The sequence below is a fragment of the Lontra canadensis genome, unplaced genomic scaffold, assembly GCF_010015895.1.
Source record: "Lontra canadensis isolate GAN:19392208 unplaced genomic scaffold, GSC_riverotter_1.0 scaffold1, whole genome shotgun sequence".
NCBI lineage: Eukaryota > Metazoa > Chordata > Mammalia > Carnivora > Mustelidae > Lontra > Lontra canadensis.
Genome location: NW_022630995.1, coordinates 25,790,574 through 25,803,385, shown reverse-complemented (window position 1 = coordinate 25,803,385; position 12,812 = coordinate 25,790,574). Strand labels below are relative to the sequence as shown.

The 12,812-nt window shown below is 44.2% G+C and overlaps 1 protein-coding gene across 1 annotated transcript in view; it reads right to left on the bottom strand.

The window, feature by feature from the left end:
* Positions 1-12,812, bottom strand: part of LOC116876458 (sec1 family domain-containing protein 2-like) — a 326,707-nt gene that overhangs the window by 106,693 nt on the left and 207,202 nt on the right. The window lies entirely within an intron of this gene.

Sequence of the window (12,812 nt, the reverse complement as noted above, 5' to 3'; positions counted from 1 at the left end):
AGGAGACCCACTGCTGACTTCAAGGAAAGAGGTAGGTGGTCCTGGGCACCGGGGCACTTTGTCCATCTCTTGTTCTGGCCTTGGTGCCCCGGTGGACAGGGCTGTGGTCTTATCTTCTTAAATTCTACACTGCTCAGCATCTTACTTAGGCCACAGAGGGAATTTCATACATATTTATTATACAAATAAACTTTGTAATGTCATTAAAGTTCTGAAAGGAAAAAAGGAAAAATGAAAAGAATCCTCCATCCCAAGATGAAGATTCTCCATCTCCTTATTTCCTATGTCTGTAAGTGGGCTGGAACCCCTAAACTGCATTTCATTCCAAAAGCTGAAGTGGTCTAATAACCTACCCTGTGTCAGTTATACATATTTTTAAAAAGCCTCCTCAGGTGATCTATACCATATTTGTACCTACTGCATAGCTATGGTATAATATCACAAATATATGTCACATGAGACATTATATAGTAGAACAGCTACACTCCCTGCCTCCTCGGGTGACAGATAAGCAAACCAAAGCTTCAAGAACCTATTCTAGGTCGCACTGAAACTGCTAGCAGTACTGAGACTTGAATTGAGCCTATCCAGCATTGATCTGGAAGCTCTAGAGTTCTTCCAGCACAGCAGTCATTAATTCTCAGGTGTTGCACTAAATGCTATGACATTGGATGCCTTCACTGTAAAAAACAAAAAACAAAAAACAAAAACAAAACCCAACACCACCACCACCACCACCAACTAGCATTTTTGATACTCCTCCAATATAATCTTGGAATACAGTAATCAAAGCTAACTGCAATGGTGTGGTATGGTGTGGTTTCCTCCTTAAGGACTGAGCTTGCTGAAGGGCTGTGTGGTGTTCGTGCTCTTTTGGGGGGAAGGGAGCACATGGTAGCTGCGGAGAACCATAGGTATCTCCCTCGAAGGGCAGCTCCACAGCGATCATTTATGTGAGTAAATTGTTAACCCTTCTACCAAGACAATCAAGACAGTACACAGCTGAATGGAAATTAACCCTAATTACCTACCTTCCTGCCTTTTACTGAGTGCTTTTCCATTGTTTTATCCTCTTTCTCTGTTTATTTGGCTTAATTACATGGTTTGCTTGATTTGCAATGGAGAAAGACAATGAAAATTTGACTTTTATTTACTTGTAAATGGGGTTTCTACCATCCTGCACTAAGACCAGGTTTACCTTTCTTATAATAATTAAACCAGTTTTCCAGATGAAGGGTAAACTAGTTAGATTGTTCTTTTGGTAATTTAATCTTTTTTAATAGTGGAAAAGGTATGTAGGATAAAATAAAAGGGCAAGATGTAATTAAAATGTGAACACCCCCACTGGCTTTAAATTCCCATGTATTTTTATGTTGAGAAACAGGTATATGTAGGTATATTCTCAGAGAGAGGAGAGCTAACAGTTGCTGAGCACCAAGCAGTGTGCTGGATACTTGACAATTTATGAGAAATGCATTATTAAGCCATTTTATAGATGAGGAAACTGACGGTCTAAGAGTTTTGTAACTGGTCCAAGTTCATGTAAGTAGTAGGCTGTAAAGCTAATACTTGAATCTAGGGGGTCTAACTCTGAAGTTAGCGTTCTTTCTGCTACCTGCTATTAAGTGGTGTTGCAGCTCATGAGACCACTGACTAACCTGCCAGCCAGTCTGGCTACCAAGAAGGGAAGGAAGGAGAGGCAGAGGAAGGCCAGCATGGAATGAATGGTATGGCAAAGGGAGCACATCAGAACAGGGCCAGGCACCAAGGGAGGCCATTAGTGAGAAATCCATGGTTAAGGGGAAGATAGCGAAGCTCGAGGGCAGTAAAATGAGCAGCAACTCCCCCTTTCTCTCTGTAAAGGTCTAATTGGTATGGAGCTGGATGGCCAAGTCAAGCAGGGAACCAAAGGGGAGGACTTGTCAGAAAAGTCAGATTTGCCTGCTGGCTTAGAAGGTCTGGAGGGGATACAAAAACCAGATAGCACCAACACTGCCTATTAGACAGACAATGTAACTTTTCCTCCTGTCACTAGTAATAACCACTCCTATGATTGGTAGTACCACCATTGCCAGGTGTGCATTTTTTCAGCATCTGATTCAATTGACCTTACACTTCTTGAGCACTTCCTATGGCCCTTCATATGGGTCTAGACAATGGGTCTAAGGGTGAAGGCAAAAAGACAACCCCTGCCTTCTGGACTTCAAGATCTCTAAACAAAGAGGTCCCTACTATACTGTGAGCTCTACAAGGACAGAGACCGTGCCTCTCTCCCTCGCATCTCTCCCTCCTTCATACCATATGCCAGGCATTGTTCTTGGTGCTGGGAGCACAGTGACAAGCAGAAGAGAGAGATCTCTGTTCTTATGAGGCTCATGATCTAGAGCCATGCCATCCAACAGAGTAGTTACTGGTCACATGTAACTATTTTTGCATTTAGTTTCTCAGCTGCACTAGTCACACATCAAGGCACAATAGCCATGTGGGTCAAGTGGCTACCTTAGCGGAGAGTGCAGACATAGAACATTCCCATCACCACCAAGAGATCTATTAGATAGCACTGTTCTAGAATCCCATCTTGGCTAGCTCTTTAGAATCTAGCACTGTGCCTTGGCATATAATCAGTGCTATCCAATAGGCATTACATGTTAAGGCAGTAAGCACTCAATCAAGGAATGAACCCGTATAGGAACAGCGTCGAGGAGGAAAGACTTTACAGAGTAGGATGGGGACAAGAAATACCTCCCAGACGACAGAGGCATCAGCAATGGGATTTGAAATACATTAAAGGTTTTGACGTACATTTGGTCAACGAAGGTGGCTTGCCACAATTCTAATAGGATAGTAGAAAAGAATTCTTTTCCAAGCTAAATGCTTACTTTAATGACAGCGCTGGTTAACTGCCTCTCGGACAGGGAGGGCTGAAATGCAGGGAGAGGGAGAGAGGGAGCACAATAACAGCTTTCAAACTCGGGAGGAATTCTCATTAGGAGGAAGTAAACAGAAGCGTGGCCTCCTTATTTTAGGAAATACACAGTTTTCAGTAAATGCCTGAAATAGTCCTGGTTCTTAAGTATTACTATGCTCTTCCAAATGAATGTTCTGCGAGGCCTCCCTTCTAATCAGCAAATATGCTAGTCAGAGCCTTCTATAAAAAGAAGCAGTACTTAGGTGTCCATTCCTTAGCCACAAAAGGAAACGGAATAACAACATACACACTATACGTGGTCAGTGATGGAGACCTCTGGGGTCTGATTCAGACTCGCTCGGGTCTAGAGCTGTCCGAGCCAGTGGGTATCCCAGCTCCCTGAGAACCAGAAGATTGGAGAGTGCAGAAAGAGAGGTAAACAAGCCCTGTGCAGAGGCCAGGTCAGCTGACTTCAATTAGCAAGGTCTGCTCACAGAGAAGCATGAGGCTAAACCTCGTTATGTCTTACTTACAGGTCACCTGGCGGCTGGCCAGACCCCCACTGTCCTTGTCATCTAAATAAGTCCCATTACTAACCCTTCTCATAGCTCTTATTAAATGCCAGGTGTTAATTCATTTAATCCCTACAACAGCCCTACAAGATGGGTACTCTTAGGCTTCCTTTTGACAGATGGAGGGATTAAGGCACAGAGAGGGCATGTAACTTGTGCAAGGTCACACAATTAACTAGTAAGGGGTAGAGCTGGCATTTGAGGGCATTGGGCATATGCTAAGTGTGGTTGGAGACAGGAAGGCCAAAGTGCAGGCATGGTGGTGAGAAGGTTCCACACTTGCTTAAACTTTTGGGGGCATCCTGGTAACTTTTCAGGGTGACTCCTCTTCCCGACATCCCAGGGCACCCCTGGAAGTGAGAAGGGTGGAGAGCCTGGGACACTGCTCACTGTTGGGAGTATTTTCAGGGTTTAAGTATCCCCCCGCCTCTGCCAAAAGCTCCCTGCTCTTGGGAGATGGGGATTTCTACTCTTAATTTTCATTATGACGCTACTCCCCAAATCCATAGAGGCCAAAGCAAGAGAAGTTGAAGAGATCTTCAAATTCTGTACTTTTCCATGAAGCCCCAAGGGGAGGGAACAAGCATAACCCCCCATAGTTTGCCTCTGCTGATGGGAAAGTCCCTGGCTTGCCTGCCCAAATCAGGCATCTGACCCATTTCAGTGAGGACTAAGAACCCCAGTCTTAGCCAACTCTGGGTCCCCAACCACCTACAGCTTTTCCTACTCATGAGGAAGAGCTCATGAGGCCCCCCCGCCATCTCCTTGTACATTAAACTGAAGAGACAGCTGCAAGCACGTTAGGTTCTTTGTTTTCCTTATTGGCCGGTATGTCTGCTACACCATTTTAAGTACACCAGCCCCCTGTCTTTGGAAAGAGGATTCATTGTCTTAAGTTGGCATCTATTTCTTGAAGTCCTTTGGTCCACAAGGACAGGTCAAACGCTAATAAGAAGTAATAAATAAAATTTGCAATCGAAGAGACCCAAAGAGTTTCACATTGAAAAAAAATAAGACTTCCCTACTCTTCACATGACCGAAGCCAGCTTTTTAGCTGTGTTTTATACTAACAACCAAATTCTACTGAAACTGTCCAGATTTTGTGTGCATTCACAAACGTAGAAGGCCTCATCCTGCACAAGGCCTTACCCCATAGTGACCCCCACCTCTGAATAAGCACTTCTGTGTGTCATGTACTCCACTATCCACTCCAGGAGGAAAGAGGAATAAAGAGGGGCCCAGAGCTCTGTGTGCTTCTGACAAAACCTTTCCCTTCCCCCGCACCTGCCTCACCTTCAACATGCACAGTCTCACCACAACAATGTACTTTGGAGATCATCAGGACTAAGCCCAGCATGTCCTGTACTCCTTGCCACGTCTGTCACCTGAGGCTCCCAGGCACTCCCCATCACTCTTGCTCTCGGGAGCTCTGCAGATCTCTCCTTGGCCTCCGTTTCCCCTCTGAACAACTTCCAAGTCCCTGTGCCTCCTGGAACCCATGTCCATTAGCATTACTGCTAATAGATCCTCTACATTCTCAACTTCTTTGAAACCTCCTGTTGCCTTCTTGCTCTCCCCTCCCCAAGAGCTCTCTCAAGGAGGGGCTGCTTTCTATCCCACGAGCTTCACCCCGTTGGCCTAGAGGTGAGTTCCACAGTCTTTAGTCAGCAGTGCTAGCCACCCTGCTACCAGCGGCTCTGCTGGAGGAAAGGGACTGACTTCACTTGTTTGGCTTTAAGGGACTGGACCCAATCCATGTGCAAATAGGCCTGCCACGTCCTTGCTGAATTACCTTGTTTACCTTAGTGAACTTGAGCAAGTTGTTTTCTCCAAATTCACAGGTTTTTATTAAGTACAACCTAGGTGCTAGGTGATATGAGAAGCTTTAAATATAGATGCTACCCTCCTCAAACTTTTCTACCTGGGGAAACAGGAGTTGGTGTGGGATAATGACTAAGGGCATGTAAGTGGTTTCCAAAAGCCCACATACAAAAATTGCTCTCATGCAGTCACTGAGAAGGAATATAAATGCAGGACCAGGCTGGGTGGAGAGCCCTACCCAAACAGGTCGTTCCCACTTATCCCTTGCCCACTCTTGCAATGGCCGATCGGTCCTAAGGGCCAGACAGTCCATTTTTTTTTTTTAAGAGACACTAGAAATGCAGATGTTAAAGTGAAATCTGAATTTTATTTTATTTGCTGTTATTATTATTAGTTTTTATTTTAGGTTGGCTCAACGCCTAATAGGGGGCTCAAACTCGTGACCCTGAGATTAAAGATCACACACCCTACCCACCAAGGGAGCCAGGTGCCTGGAAATCTGAATTTTAGATAACTGAAAATTCAAAAAAAAATTTTTAAACACCGTCAAAGGTAGCCTAGTGGCATGTTAAGAGCACGGATTCTGGAGCTAGACCACCGAGGTTCAAATCTTAGCTTCAGAATTCACTATGGGTGTGTCCTGGGCCTGCTGGCAAACTCTTCTGTGTCAGCATCTGTATTTAAAAAATGGACATAATAACAGCACCCACCTCCTAACTCTACAACCTGCCTGACAGTGTCTGGAAGTTACTGCCTAAGCATAACCAGCCTTCTTGCACACCCACGAAGGATCACCTCTGAGCAAGACAAGCATCCGTCTTAGTGCATTTAAGTCAATATACAAGAGAGCATTTTTAGGTGCTTATGAGTAGGGCAGAGTATAAGAACTGGAACATCGCAAGAGGAGATTCATGTGGGATGGGGAGGCTTCCTGAAGGTGAACCTAAGCTGGGCTCCACTGGACAGTGCTCCTGTCTGGCCAGCAACAAGACAGAGGAGGTTACAGGCAGGTGGGTGTTTCAGGCAGGGTCTCTGCAGGAAACACTCACACTGGGCAATGTGAAGAGAGTTTAATAAAGGGTTGCATTACAGATATGTGGGTGGGGCTTGAGGAAATGAACCCGTGGAGGTAGAGCGGCCTTGAGGGCTAGTCACAACAAGGTGGGGGGCGGCGCGGGGCAGGCCCAGGCTTGAAGAGGCAAGGGAAGGAAGCAGGTCCAGAACACGAGAAAGGTGTGCTATGGTAAGCTGGCCTGGCTAGAGGTGAGGTGAAAGATACCCAAACCTCGTCTCCTCCTAAAATCTCCAGCTGATGCTTCTTCAGTAGCCGGTGCTGACCGGAAGCCAGTGGCTCTGGAGCCCACGCATAGAAGCCATAGGGGCTGACCTTCCCCCAACTCCTTCCCCACCCCCACACAAAGCAGACTGAAGAGTGAGAACAGCAAGCATAATGGGAAAGATGAAGCAAAAGGAACAGAGGCTGAAACATGTTAGAGAACAAGAAAGCTACCCGAGCCTTACACATTTTCTGTCATATTCTTTTGCTGTCCCTGAAGTCCAATAAACAACAGGAAAACATTTTACAGTGTTGGAAGGACATTGCGGCTATACACACATGCTTGGGGAGGTGGAGAAGTGAGAGAGAGGAGTAGAAGTCAGCCAGCGGTTCAGGAGATGGGAAGCGGCATGTATAAAGCACTTTTCAAAATAGTGAAAAGTTTCTAGATAAAGAGAAAACACACACACATGTCTACAAAACTGTTGAACTTGAATGCTTAGCCAGGTTTTTGGGGACAAGCTATATAAAGCAGACGATACTGTCTTCATGGACATGACCTTGATATTTAAAGAATGGAAACTGACTGGCCAAAAAGCCCCAGAGTAGTGTTTCCCAATTGTCTATAATTAAAAAAAAAAAAAAAATCACGCAGAACTACCTGCTCGGTTCAGCCAAAACTTCAATGAGCTGCTCTACGTACTTGTTCACGGGATGGTGCGTGTTATGTCCTGCTAGCACAATCCAAGCCCCGACATGGAGACCTGAGTCTCAGGAGCAGCTCCAGAAAAGCATGGTGTGGACTACAGGGCCTTTCCTTTGTGAGCTTCGCCTCCCCATTACCTTTGATAAAGTTTCCTTTCCTCTAGCAGGCAGCTCTCGGGACAGGTGTGCTGCTGAACACACCTGGGAGTGTGGATCACAAAAGAAGAAACCGGCAAAGGGAATTGTCATGCTTAAGGCTTCCCCACTAACTGGCTCTCTGGTTGTAGCAATACTAACAGGCAGTGTTGACTTAGCATGTAGCCTTCTGTTATAGCCATAACTCACCTCACCTCCACTTAGATGGAAAAAGTCTGCTCCTCCGTTTTGTCTTTTCCTAATAAGGCATGTGTCCTCTTCTGCCATCACCTCTTGCTCCCCTTTATCATGTTAATTGCATTTCTCGGAACTCTGCCCCATCCTAAACTATCTTTCTTGAGGAACAAGGTCAGGAACCTCGTACACATTCCAGGTAGTAGCACATGATGGCTCTGTCCGTGTGTTCAGCCTGGTTTCCTGTAACTTTGTCAAGGACCCAACATGTCCTTGGCCCTCTGGCCTACAGGAGCCCTTTGTTCTGGAGCTGCACTGATAGCTTGAAGCATACCATCTTCTAAGTCAAGGGCTTATGTTTCATTTCCTGCCCTAGATCAGGCCAGAGTTCATCCATCCTATCTCAGATCTCCCACAGTGTCCAGGCTCCCACATGATTGCTGGCTCCCCCCAAGTCTTGCATTTGCTTTGCTGAGTTGATATTTTAGAAGTTTCTTCCCTAATTATTATTCTGTTCCGGCCCCAAAGGAAACACATTTACTGCATGTCTGTAGCTTTGCAGGATCTTCTTGATATTTATCCCTGACAGCTAACTTTGGAATTATGCTGAGTCTACAATTATTTTCTTTAAATGACTTAAAAATATTTTCTATGAAAAATATTTTCTATAAGCTGTTTTTTACGGCCTTGTACTACTTCTTCTAGATATGACAAAGGTTTATGTCCAGCTGGAAGATAGGCTTTAAAACAAATGGCTTTTACAAAATAGCAAAGATGCTGGCAATGAAAAGAATGGCCAAGCAAATGGGTTTATGCTCTTAACTGAGTAAGGTATAGAATTGTTGATCATTATATTTTACACTTGAAACTACTATGACACTGTATGTTAATTACACCTGAATTTAAAAAAAACCACAGGTTTGTGCTTTTAGACGCAGACACACTGAGTTCTGCTGAATGTCAAGGCTGAATTGGGGAGTGCAGCTACTTCTTATAGTAGAGCGATGAGAACAGAACATTCTTGGCCGAAAGCCCTGTCGTTGTGGGCAAGTTGTCTTTGAATTAGACTTCCCAGTACCCGGCATGGTTCTGGGCTCAGAGCAGATGCTCAATAAACATATTTTAAAGGAACAAATGATTGAATAAAGGAAGGAATAAATGGACAAAGAAACCCTCTGGAAAATAAATATCTTAGGCATGGTATTGGTCTCAGCAGCCGAGCATAAGTTCTCAGTGTCCTTTGTTCTTTTTCTCCTTCCTTGAAATCCAGCCCCTCCAACACATCCTTTGTACTCTGAGACATTCCTCAGATCCCCACACAGCAGGAGGCGATCTCACCAGTCACATCTTTAGATAATGAAAATTTTAAATTTCCAAGGAGAATTAAGGCTATAAAACCATTAGCAGCAAACCCTTCAGAATGCCTTTAGAAACTAAAGGTGACATTTGTATCTAGAGAATAGAATAGAAAAGTATTCGATTCAAACTGTTTTAAAGCAGCACAAATGTCTAATTTTATACTGTACATTTGGATTCTATTTTCCCTCTAAAAAAGGCACAAAGATAGCAAAATATTACGTTTGCCAATTCATGGAACAGTTTTTACTATTCTGTACGTACTTCTATGAGGACATTGTTATGGAGCTGTTTTCATAATAGAACCTTCGTTCTAAATCTTTGTGTACCTTATGAATTTCACCCTGTCTTAACTTTTTTTCCCCAAAGCAGTCACTGAGCTTCCTTTAATAATACCAGTAACTAGCCCCAGTCTTCCACAGCTGCAGAGGCTCACCGTCCTGGGAGATCTTCCACGTTACAATTCACGCTTCCGATGAAAACAGTGACGGAGCTGACATGACGTACAGGGGAAAAGGACTGATCAGGGACGAGCGCATTAACGAGCAAATATTAAACAGCAACGGGGAATTTTAATGTTCTCTCTGTTCATAACAAAAACAAGCCAGAAACAATTTCCTGTGCTACAGTTTGGTGAAATGGAAACTTGTTTTTAAGGTTCCTTGTCGTGTGTTGTACACGTTTCAGGGAAGCAGGCTTCACCTAGGAGAGGCACTGGCTCCTTCCAGGACTCCACCCTTTCCATTTCGAATGGAAACCAGCTTTAGCTCTCGACGGTTCTGAAAACACCTATGCAGGAGGTCAATGCTGGGCTGGAAGACCCCTCACCATGAAAAGCATCAAGCTTCTCTATCTCAGTTGAATTTGCCCACCGTGAATTGTCAAAGACACCCTAAATCTCCCTAGTGCTTTCCCGGCATTATCCTCTCTCCCTCTCTGGAGATATAAATAAGCACATGATAGACTACGATTGGGGGCTGAAATAGACATTGACTTGGAGAGACAGAAGAGGTTCTGAAAAAATAAATCTATGTATTTCCCATTAAGAATAAGTAATTCTGAAAACCCAGTTGTAGACTTTTTTTTAACCCTCTTCATGATTTAACTCCTCCTGGATGATCTGAGAACACTCCCATATGCCCCCACTCTCTGTTCCCGAATTTCCAAAAACAACAGTAAAAAAGATCCTGGCGGAAGTCAAAGGGTCAACGGATCCTAAATAGCTTTCAGGCTCAAGTATGCACCTTCAGCCGTGAGAAATGCGGAGCCGTGTTACGAGTCACCGCTTGACAAGAGGTTCCAGACCATAAAAATGAACGCCTGAGTTTTTAGTGCTATGAATGGCATCACTTATAAATCTCGAGGGGGCAAATCTGAAATTGGGAAAGACTGGATAAGTTATTAGTCTAAAATACATGCACACGCATGCACACACACGCGTGTACACATACACACAGCAAAAGTTGGGGGTGGGTGGGTAGAAGCAGAGACTTCTCTACAAGCCTGGCCACGTGTGCTGTCCTCCGTGACATGCTCCATAATTCCACAGCAACCTAGGGCTATTTGTCTGGCTTGGGGGCCACTCTGATAGACTTTTTGAGACAATTCTTAAAACAAGAGTCAAAAAGGAATATTCTTTGTCTCTCTGTGTCTTTGTTCGTGTAGGACAAAATTTGTACCAACTTTGTTTTCGTAGCTTTCCAGAAGGGACGAACTAGTGCCTTTCTGGTACTGCTCATGAGCACCTTTCCAGCCAGTCAGCACAATACCCATCTGCCTTTATGGAGTTAATTGACTCCATTAATTGAATCTATTAATTTTGCTCAGATTCTCTCTCCTCCTTCCACCTCCTTATCCCTTACTTTTTTGTGTTGTTGTTGTTTTGTTTTAAAGAGAGAAAGCTAATGAAAACCATGTTTATGTGCTCAAAGGCACAGAGGAAATTCATTACTTTGAGGACTAGCACACTCCACAAGTGAAATGGAAGTAATCTTATTTATGACAGGAAGGGGTCCAAGCTAGACTGAACTGCACCGCACTCAGACTGTTTCGTAGAAAAGACTCTGCAGAGCTCCCGCACCCGTTCCAAAAGGCAGCCTCGCTGACAACAAACACTGGCGGCTCTGTGCTTGGAAACTCTTAGAAGCCCCAGAAACACACCATCTAATAGAGACAAGCAAAGAAACGTGTTTAGAATAGACCGTTCTTCCTTCACACCTTCTGGTACCTTCCTGGGACTCCATATTACTAAATTTCAGAAGCCACTTCTCCACGACATTTATCAAGTACTGGTGTATAAATACAGCTAGGCTAGTTTCATGGCCTAATTCCCTCATTATGAGGGTTTTTCACTGTAGGTTCATGGGCCATTTCCCATGTAAATAAATAATGGAACTGTATAAATGACATGTTTTCACAATAAATGTCCACTTATGCCCTGGCACACAATTCCCCCTTTCCTTCTTGAAAATCCCATCGACAGTAAGTATACTTCTCATATAATTATTACATTTTTTTTTTTTGTCCCATGTTTTTTTTTCCTCATTCATTTAGTCAACAGAAATCACTTAGGTCTTGTGTACTAGATAGGAGCCACTGGAGGGCGAGTCTCTTCTAAACTACTCATGAGTACTCTACAAAATCTTAATAAACATTATGTGGATTTTTGGCAGGAAGAAGACGGTTTTTCTAGTATTTATGGTGCGGCTTCCTACAACAACTTTTGCTGGAAGGTCCTCTGAGATCATCAGGCCCAACCCCTTGTTTATGGATGAGGAAAGAGGCTCAACGGTAAATCCTTTTTATTTAAAAAAAAAAACAATTTCCAATCCTTTAAGCAACTTCCCCTGTTTACCATTGAAGGAAAAGGATATTACTGCGTGGATTCTATGCAGGGAGGGATTTTATATTTCCCTCATACAGAAGGGCTTATCTCTTTTTCCAGCATAAAGTGAAATGGGTCAGCTAAAAAACATTTGGTCTTCTGAAGTCCCATGCAGAGATCCAACACCAGAGAGCCATTGGGAATTCATCAATCAACTGTTTGGATCAACATGTCTTTAACAAGCCTTGTGCCTAACAAGTGGTAGGAGAAAAGCAAGGCACACACTCTTTCGCACGTGGCTCTGGGTCACGCGAGGAGGCAGGTGGGTAAACAGGTGAATGTGTTTATGTTATGGTGGGGTAGGCTCTCTGAGGCAGGATCCGGAGCGCGGTGAGAGAAGGGAGGATCCTTCAGGATGAAGAGGAGAGTTGCTCTGAAAACAGTAGCAGCGACTCTTTTGGGCAGAAACAACAACATTTAAAAAAGCCTGGAAAAGGGCCACCTGGTGGTTCAGTTGGTTAAGCAACTGCCTTCGGCTCAGGTCATGATCCTGGGATCCCAGGATTGAGTCCTGCATCGGGCTTCCAGCTCTATGGGGAGTCTGCTTCTCCCTCTGACCTTCTCCCCTCTCATACTCTCTCTCACTCAAATAAATAAAGTCTTTAAAAAAAAAAAAAGGCCTGGAAAAGAAAGGCTCAAGAGTTTTTGGAGAGTCGATGCTAGTGGTCCACACTGGTGGGGAGGCAAGAAAGAGACGATAGTTAGAGCCACACCCCAAATCCGAGCGTTCCTTACTGCCTCACCCAAGTTACATGTTTTCAAGTGTGGCATGTAACCTTATTTGCCCATTTCCCCTATAATTCCAGACTCTATTCTCTGTTCAGATCACAATACACAGTGGTGTTTCCAGTTATCTTTAAAAAGGCCCTGAATTCAATCCATCTAGCATTTACCAAGCACCTCCTACACAATACTTTCCCCACGGTGCTAGTCCGTCCTCCATGTGTACATCGTTCGATC